The 11,406-nt window shown below is 18.9% G+C and overlaps 1 protein-coding gene across 6 annotated transcripts in view; it reads right to left on the bottom strand.

Moving 5' to 3' along the window:
• The window catches only part of LOC145259312 (uncharacterized), a 2,114,304-nt gene that overhangs the window by 227,337 nt on the left and 1,875,561 nt on the right, over positions 1-11,406 (bottom strand). The gene's annotated exons all lie outside the window — the stretch shown is intronic.

Here is an 11,406-nt window from a genome sequence, read left to right on the forward strand (position 1 = left end):
TTGTAGAATAAGTTACGATTATATTCCTTTTGATGTATTTATATTATTTTTGTAGAATAACTTACGATTATTTCCCTTTAAAAAATATTTATATCATTTTTGTAGAATAACTTACGATTATTTCCCTTTTAATAATATTTATATTATTTTTGTAGAATAACTTACGATTATTTCCCTTTTAATAATATTTATAATATATTTGTAGAATAACTTACGATTATTTCCCTTTTAATAATATTTATATTATTTTTGTTGATTAACTTACGATTATTTCCCTTTTAATAATATTTATATTATGTTTGTAGAATAAGTTACCATTATTTTCCTTTTAATAATATTTATATTATTTTTGTAGAATAACTTACGATTATTTCCCTTTTTATAATTTTCATATTATTTTTGTAGAATAGCTTACGATTATTTCCCTTTAATAATATTTATATTATTTTTGTAGAATAATTACAATTATTTCCCTTTTTATGTATATATATTATTTTTGTAGAATATCTTACTATTATGTCCCTTTTAATAATATTTATATTATTTTTGTAGATTCACTTACGATTATTTCCCTTTTAATAATATTTATATTATTTTTGTAGAATAACTTACGATCATTTCCCTTTTAATAATATTTATATTATTTTTGTTGATTAACTTACGATTATTTCCCTTTTAATAATATTTATATTATTTTTGTAGAATAAGTTACGATTATGTTCCTTTTAATAATATTTATATTATTTTTGTAGAACACCTTACGGTTATTTCCCTTTTAATAATATTTATATTATTTTTGTAGAATAACTTACGATTATTTCCCTTTTAATAATATTTATATTATTTTTGTAGAATAACTTACGATGTTTTCCCTTTTAATAATATTTATATTATTTTTGTAGAATAACTTACGATTATTTCCCTTTTAACAATATTTATATAATTTTTGTAGAATAAGTTACGATTATTTCCCTTTGAATGTATTTATATTATTTTTGTAGAATAGCTTACGATTATTTCCCTTTTTATAATATTTATATTATTTTTGTAGAATAACTTACGATTATTTCCCTTTTAATAATATTTATATAACTTTTTTGTAGATTAACTTACGATTATTTCCCTTTTATAAATATTTATATCATTTTTGTAGAAAAACTTACGATTTTTCCCTTTTAATAATATTTATATAATTTTTGTAGAATAACTTACGATTATTTCCCTTTTAATAATATTTATAATATTTTTGTAGAATAACATACGATTATTTCCCTTTTAATAATATTTATATTATTTTTGTAGAATAACTTGCGATTACTTCCCTTTAAATAATATTTAAATTATGTTTGTAGAATAACTTACGGTGTATTCCCTTTTTATAATATTTATATTATTTTTGTAGAATAACTTACGATTATTTTCTCTTTTAATAATATTTATATGATTTATGTTGAATAAGTTACGATTATTTCCCTTTGAATGTATTTATATTATTTTTGTAGAATAACTTACGATTATTTCCCTTTTAATAATATTTATATTATTTTTGTAGAATAGCTTACGATTATTTCCCTTTTAATTATATTTATATTATTTGTGTAGAATAAGTTTCGATTATTTCCCTTTTAATGTATTTATATTATTTTTGTAGAATAACTTACGATTATTTCCCTTTTAATAATATTTATATTATTTTTGTTGATTAACTTACGATTATTTCCCTTTTAACAATATTTATAATATTTTTGTAGAATAGCTTACGATTATTTCCCTTTTAACAATATTTATATTATTTTTGTAGAATAAGTTACGATTATTTCCCTTTGAATGTATTTATATAATTTTTGTAGAATAGCTTACGATTATTTCCCTTTTAATAATATTTATATTATTTTTGTAGATTAACTTACGATTATTTCCCTTTTAATAATATTTATATTATTTTTGTAGAATAAGCTTACGATTATTTCGCTTTTAATAATATTTATATTATTTTTGTAGATTAACTTACGATTATTTCCCTTTTATAAATATTTATATTATTTTTGTAGAATAATTTACGATTTTTCCCTTTTAATAATATTTATATCATTTTTGTAGAATAACTTACGATTATTTCCCTTTTAACAATATTTATATTATTTTTGTAGAATAAGTTACGATTATTTCCCTTTCAATAATATTTATATTATTTTTGTAGAATAACTTACGATTATATCCCTTTTAATAATATTTATAATATTTTTGTGGAATAACTAACGATTATGTCCCTTTTAATAATATTTATAGTATTTTTGTTGATTAACTTACGATTATTTCCCATTTAATGATTTTTTTATTATTTTTTAGAATAGCTTACGATTATTTCCCTTTTAACAATATTTATATTATTTTTGTAGAATAAGTTACGATTATTTCCCTTTGAATGTATTTATATAATTTTTTTAGAATAGCTTACACTTATTTCCCTTTTAATAGTAATTATATTATTTTTGTAGAATCACTTACAATTATTTCCCTTTTAACATTATTTATAATATTTTTGTGGAATAACTAACGATTATGTCCCTTTTAATAATATTTATAGTATTTTTGTTGATTAACTTACGATTATTTCCCATTTAATGATTTTTATATTATTTTTGTAGAATAGCTTACGATTATTTCCCGTTTAACAATATTTATATTATTTTTGTAGAATAACTTACGATTATTTCCCTTTTAATAATATTTATATTATTTTTGTAGAATAAGTTACGATTATTTCCATTTTAATGATTTTTACATTATTTTTGTAGAATAACTTACGATTATTTCCCTTTTGATAATATTTATATAAGTTTTGTCGATTAACTTACAATCGTTTCCCTTTTAATCATATTTCTATTTTTTTTTCAGAATAAGTTACGATTATTTCCATTTTAATAATATTTATATTATTTTTGTAGAATAACTTACGATGTTTTCCCTTTTAATAATATTTATATTATTTTTGTAGAATAGCTTACAATTATTTCCCTTATAATAATATTTATATTATTTTTGTAGAATAAGTTACGATTATTTTCCTTTTAATGTATTTATATTATTTTTGTAGAATAACTTACGATTATTTCCCTATAAAAAATATTAATATCATTTTTGTAGAATAACTTACGATGTTTTCCCTTTTAATAATATTTATATTATTTTTGTAGAATAACTTACGATTATTTCCCTTTTAACAATATTTGTATAATTTTTGTAGAATAAGTTACGATTATTTCCCTTTGAATGTATTTATATTATTTTTGTAGAATAGCTTACGATTATTTCCCTTTTAATAATATTTATATTATTTTTGTAGATTAACTTACGATTATTTCCCTTTTAATAATATTTATATTATTTTTGTAGAATAACTTACGATTATTTCCCTTTTAATAATATTTATATTATTTTTGTAGATTAACTTACGATTATTTCCCTTTTATAAATATTTATATTATTTTTGTAGAATAACTTACGATTTTTCCCTTTTAATAATATTTATATAATTTTTGTAGAATAACTTACGATTATTTCCCTTTTAATGATTTTTATATTATTTTTGTAGAATAACTTAGGATTATTTCCCTTTTAACAATATTTATATTATTTTTGTAGAATAAGTTACGATTATTTCCCTTTCAATAATATTTATATTATTTTTGTAGAATAACTTACGATTATTTCCCTTTTAATAATATTTATAATATTTTTGTGGAATAACTAACGATTATTTCCCTTTTAATAATATTTATCGTATTTTTGTTGATTAACTTACGATTATTTCCCATTTAATGATTTTTATATTATTTTTGTAGAATAGCTTACGATTATTTCCCTTTTAACAATATTTATATTATTTTTGTAGAATAAGTTACGATTATTTCCCTTTTAATGTATTTATATAATTTTTGTAGAATAGCTTACACTTATTTCCCTTTTAATAGTAATTATATTATTTTTGTAGAATAACTTACGATTATTTCCCTTTTAATAATATTTATATTATTTTTGTAGAATAAGTTACGATTATTTCCATTTTAATGATTTTTATATTATTTTTGTGGAATAACTTACGATTATTTCCCTTTTGATAATATTTATATTAGTTTTGTCGATTAACTTACGATTATTTCCCTTTTAATCATATTTCTATTTTTTTTTCAGAATAAGTTACGATTATTTCCATTTTAATAATATTTATATTATTTTTGTAGAATAGCTTACGATGTTTTCCCTTTTAATAATATTTATATTATTTTTGTAGAATAACTTATGATTATCTCCCTTGTAATAATATTTATATTATTTTTGTAGAATAACTTACGATTTTTTCCCTTTTAATCATTTTTATATTATTTTTGTAGAATAACTTACGATTATTTCCCTTTTAATAATATTTATATTATTTTTGTAGAATAGCTTACAATTATTTCCCTTATAATAATATTTATATTATTTTTGTAGAATAAGTTACGATTATTTTCCTTTTAATGTATTTATATTATTTTTGTAGAATAACTTACGATTATTTCCCTTTTAAAAATATTTATATGATTTTTGTAGAATAACTTACGATTATTTCCCTTTTAATAATATTTATATTATTTTTGTAGAATAACTTACGATTATTTCCCTTTTAATAATATTTATAATATATTTGTAGAATAACTTACGATTATTTCCCTTTTAATAATATTTATATTATTTTTGTTGATTAACTTACGATTATTTCCCTTTTAATAATATTTATAATATATTTGTAGAATAACTTACGATTATTTCCCTTTTAATAGTAATTATATTATTTTTGTAGAATAACTTACGATTATTTCCCTTTTAATAATATTTATATTATTTTTGTAGAATAAGTTACGATTATTTCCATTTTAATGATTTTTATATTATTTTTGTGGAATAACTTACGATTATTTCCCTTTTGATAATATTTATATTAGTTTTGTCGATTAACTTACGATTATTTCCCTTTTAATCATATTTCTATTTTTTTTTCAGAACAAGTTACGATTATTTCCATTTTAATAATATTTATATTTTTTTGTAGAATAACTTACGATGTTTTCCCTTTTAATAATATTTATATTATTTTTGTAGAATAACTTATGATTATCTCCCTTGTAATAATATTTATATTATTTTTGTAGAATAACTTACGATTTTTTCCCTTTTAATCATTTTTATATTATTTTTGTAGAATAACTTACGATTATTTCCCTTTTAATAATATTTATATTATTTTTGTAGAATAGCTTACAATTATTTCCCTTATAAAAATATTTATATTATTTTTGTAGAATAACTTACGATGTTTTCCCTTTTAATAATATTTATATTATTTTTGTAGAATAACTTACGATTATTTCCCTTTTAACAATATTTATATAATTTTTGTAGAATAAGTTACGATTATTTCCCTTTGAATGTATTTATATTATTTTTGTAGAATAGCTTACGATTATTTCCCTTTTAATAATATTTATATTATTTTTGTAGATTAACTTACGAGTATTTCCCTTTTAATAATATTTATATTATTTTTGTTGAATAAGTTACGGTTATTTCCCTTTTAATAATATTTATATTATTTGTGTAGAATAACTTACGATTATTTCCCTTTTAATAATATTTATATTATTTTTGTAGAATAAGTTACGATTATTTCCCTTTAAATGATTTTTATATTATTTTTGGAGAATAACTTACGATTATTTCCCTTTTATTAATATTTATATTAGTTTTGTAGAATAACTTACGATTATTTCCCTTTTGATAATATTTATATTAGTTTTGTCGATTAACTTACGATAATTTCCCTTTTAATCATATTTCTATTATTTTTTAAGAATAAGTTACGATTATTTCCATTTTAATAATATTTATATTATTTTTGTAGAATAACTTACGATGTTTTCCCTTTTAATAATATTTATATTATTTTTGTAGAATAACTTAGTATTATCTCCCTTTCAATGAGTTTTATATTATGTTTGTAGAATAACTTACGATTATTTCCCTTTTAATAATATTTATATTATTTTTGTAGAATAGCTTACAATTATTTCCCTTATAATAATATTTATATTATTTTTGTAGAATAAGTTACGATTATTGTCCTTTTTATGTATTTATATTATTTTTTTAGAATAACTTACGATTATTTCCCTTTAAAAAATATTTATATCATTTTTGTAGAATAACTTACGATTATTTCCCTTTTAATAATATTTATATTATTTTTGTAGAATAACTTACGATTATTTCCCTTTTAATAATATTTATAATATATTAGTAGAATAACTTACGATTATATCCCTTTTAATAATATTTATAATATTTTTGTTGATTAACTTACGATTATTTCCCTTTTAATAATATTTATATTATTTTTTTAGAATAAGTTACGATTATTTTCCTTTTAATAATATTTATATTATTTTTGTAGAATAACTTACGGTTATTACCCTTTTAATAATATTTATATTATTTTTGTAGAATAACTTACGATTATTTCCCTTTTAATAATATTTATATTATTTTTGTAGAATAACTGACGATGTTTTCCCTTTTAATAATATTTATATTATTTTTGTTGAATAACTTACGATTATTTCCCTTTTAACAATATTTATATAATTTTTGTAGCATAAGTTACGATTATTTCCCTTTGAATGTATTTATATTATTTTTGTAGAATAGCTTACGATTATTTCCCTTTTAATAATATTTATATTATTTTTGTAGATTAACTTACGATTATTTCCCTTTTAATAATATTTATATTATTTATGTTGAATAAGTTACGGTTATTTCCCTTTTAATAATATTTATATTATTTTTGTAGAATAACTTACGATTATTTCCCTTTTAATAATATTTATAATATTTTTGTAGATTAACTTACGATTATCTCCCTTGTAATAATATTTATATTATTTTTGTAGAATAACTTACGATTATTTCCCTTTTAATCATTTTTATATTATTTTTGTAGAATAGCTTACGATTATTTCCCTTTTAATAATATTTATATTATTTTTGTAGAATAACTTAAGATTATTTCCCTTTTTATAATTTTCATATTATTTTTGTAGAATAGCTTACGATTATTTCCCTTTAATAATATTTATATTATTTTTGTAGAATAAGTTACAATTATTTCCCTTTTTATGTATATATATTATTTTTGTAGAAAATCTTACTATTATGTCCCTTTTAATAATATTTATATTATTTTTGTAGATTCACTTACGATTATTTCCCTTTTAATAATATTTATATTATTTTTGTAGAATAACTTACGATCATTTCCCTTTTAATAATATTTATATTATTTTTGTTGATTAACTTACGATTATTTCCCTTTTAATAATATTTATATTATTTTTGTAGAATAAGTTACGATTATTTTCCTTTTAATAATATTTATATTATTTTTGTAGAACACCTTACGGTTATTTCCCTTTTAATAATATTTATATTATTTTTGTAGAATAACTTACGATTATTTCCCTTTTAATAATATTTATATTATTTTTGAAGAATAACTTACGATGTTTTCCCTTTTAATAATATTTATATTATTTTTGTAGAATAACTTACGATTATTTCCCTTTTAACAATATTTATATAATTTTTGTAGAATAAGTTACGATTATTTCCCTTTGAATGTATTTATATTATTTTTGTAGAATAGCTTACGATTATTTCCCTTTTAATAATATTTATATTATTTTTGTAGATTAACTTACGAGTATTTCCCTTTTAATAATATTTATATTATTTTTGTTGAATAAGTTACGGTTATTTCCCTTTTAATAATATTTATATTATTTGTGTAGAATAACTTACGATTATTTCCCTTTTAATAATATTTATATTATTTTTGTAGAATAAGTTACGATTATTTCCCTTTAAATGATTTTTATATTATTTTTGGAGAATAACTTACGATTATTTCCCTTTTATTAATATTTATATTAGTTTTGTAGAATAACTTACGATAATTTCCCTTTTGATAATATTTATATTAGTTTTGTCGATTAACTTACGATAATTTCCCTTTTAATCATATTTCTATTATTTTTTAAGAATAAGTTACGATTATTTCCATTTTAATAATATTTATATTATCTTTGTAGAATAACTTACGATGTTTTCCTTTTTAATAATATTTATATTATTTTTGTAGAATAACTTAGTATTATCTCCCTTTTAATGAGTTTTATATTATGTTTGTAGAATAACTTACGATTATTTCCCTTTTAATAATATTTATATTATTTTTGTAGAATAGTTTACAATTATTTCCCTTATAATAATATTTATATTATTTTTGTAGAATAAGTTACGATTATTGTCCTTTTTATGTATTTATATTATTTTTTTAGAATAACTTACGATTATTTCCCTGCTAATAATATTTATATCATTTTTGTAGAATAACTTACGATTATTTCCCTTTTAATAATATTTGTATTATTTTTGTAGAATAAGTTACGATTATTTCCCTTTTAATAATATTTATATTATTTTTGTAGAATAACTTACGCTCATTTCCCTTTTAATAATATTTATATTATTTTTGTAGAATAAGTTACGATTATTTCCCTTTTAATGTATTTTTGTTTGTAGAATAACTTACGATTATTTCCCTTTAAATAATATTTATATTATTTTGATAGAATAAGTTACGATTATTTCCCTTTTAATGTATTTATTTTATTTTGTAGAATAACTTACGATTATTTCCCTTTTAATAATATTTATATTATTTTTGTAGAATAACTTACGATTACTTCCCTTAAAATAATATTTATATTATTTTTGTAGAATAAGTTACGACTTTTTCCCTTTTAATTATTTTTATATTTTTTTTGTAGAATAACTTACGATTTTTTCCCTTTTAATAATATTTATATTATTTTTGTAGAATAACTTACGATTATTTCCCTTTTAATAATATTTATATTATTATTGCAGAATAACTTACGATTACATCCCTTAAAATTATATTTATATTATTTTTGTAGAATAAGTTAGGATTATTTCCCTTTTAATGTATTTATATTATTTTTGTAGAATAACTTACGGTGTATTCCCTTTTAATAATATTTATAATATTTTTGTAGATTAACTTACGATTATTTCCCTTTTAATAATATTTATATTATTTTTGTAGAATAACTTACGATTATTTCCCTTTTTGTTATTTTTATATTATTTTTGTAGAATAGCTTACTATTATTTCCCTTTTAATAATATTTATATTATTTTTGTAGAATAACTTACGATTATTTCCCTTTTTATAATTTTTATATTATTTTTGTAGAATAGCTTACGATTATTTCCCTTTAATAATATTTATATTATGTTTGTAGAATAAGTTACAATTATTTCCCTTTTTATGTATATATATTATTTTTGTAGAATATCTTACTATTATGTCCCTTTTAATAATATTTATATTTTTTTTGTAGATTCACTTACGATTATTTCCCTTGTAATAATATTTATATTATTTTTGTAGAATAACTTACGATTATTTCCCTTTTAATAATATTTATATTATGTTTGTAGAATAACTGACGATTATTTCCCTTTGATATATTATTATATTATTTTTGTAGAATAACTTACGTTTATTTCCCTTTTAATAATTTTTATAATATTTTTGTAGAATAACTTACGATTATTTCCCTTTTAATGATATTTATATTATTTTTGTAGAATAACTTACGAGTATTTCCCTTTTAATGATATGTATATTATTTTTGTAGAATAACTTACGATTATTTCTGTTTTAATGATATTGATATTATTTTTGTAGAAGTCCAAAAAATAACTAAAAACGTTAATTATTATTTTTAATGTGTGGAAGTATAAAAAATCATACTTATTTTTGTGGAGCTCAAAAGAAATAACTCATAGCAGGATTACTTTTTTTTTACGTGTAAATTATGTTTGATATTTATTTTTGTAGCGTAAAGGAAAATAACTGACGGTAACTTTTTATGTGTAAAAATATAACGTGGTTGTATTTATTATTGCAGTAGTCAAGGTTTAAAAACACATAACAATATTATATTTACATACTAATGAACAATATTATATTTACATACTAATGAACAATATTACATTTACAAACTAATGAACAATATTATATTTACATACTAATTAACAATATTCGGAGAGTTAGGGCAAGTCTATCAAATATAAAAGTTATATCAGCCATCAATAACTTCAGAGAGAAATTCACGCAACATAAAATAATTCTATAAAACTGGAAATGCGTGTGTGTGTCTGTGTACATTCCCTTACAAAATAACTTTGTCAATTTTCGTTCGAGAGACTCGAGATTTTACATAAGGAGTATTGAGATTTGGAAAAATCTTTTTTAAGCAGTTTTCGGACAGAAATTCGGCTTCACCTTTGAAAACTCTACCAAACTCCTCCGCCAATTTTTGGTCTAAACACTTGAAATTTTAAATGTACATTACTTGGATATGGATCAAACTTTTTGATTCACTTTGAGCCCAAAACAACGAATATTAATTTTATTGCAGTCAATCTATTCTAAAAGTTAATGTAACAGCATGCCAAAGAATAGATGGACTGAAGCATTCGGAAGCTTTAAAGGGAGCGAGAAAATTATCTGCCTTTCCACAACAACAATGATAATTTTATTTTGGTGTCTTTCTCCCCCCCTCCCTATATTTACTGATGACGAGACTTTGTTTGAAGATAAACTTTTATCCAATAATTGTTCAAGGTCTATTTCAATAAAAACATCGTTTCCGAAACGATCGTACGCTCGAGTGTGATCTTGTTTGTGTTTATCTTCCTCATAAAACTGATTTTAATTAACAATTATGAATTATTTTACTCTATATTAATATAGTTCTAGTATACCTTTACCTATTGAGCTTATTATATATCTACAGTACAATTGACACTGTTTTCTTTTTATAGGATTAATACATACATATATATATATATATATATATATATAAATATAAATAAATAAATGTATATGAATAAATAAATAAATAAATAAATAAATATATATATATATATATATATATATATATATATATATTTATTACGATTCCAATATGTTTTTTTTTAATAGGATTAATACATTTACTAGTACATAAAAATAAAGTTTGCTCTTTGGACTCCAAGTCTAATTCCCTCTATATAATATAAAACGCTATATATATATATATATATATATATATATATATATATATATATATATATATATATATATATATATATATATATTACGATTCCAATATGTTTCCCGATTTCGATACAATTACCGATTCCGTACTAAATTCTGGATTCCGATACAATTAC

This window comes from Euprymna scolopes, chromosome 34 (genome assembly GCF_053919585.1).
Source record: "Euprymna scolopes isolate OS-2025 chromosome 34, ASM5391958v1, whole genome shotgun sequence".
In the NCBI taxonomy this organism is placed as follows: Eukaryota; Metazoa; Mollusca; class Cephalopoda; order Sepiida; family Sepiolidae; genus Euprymna; species Euprymna scolopes.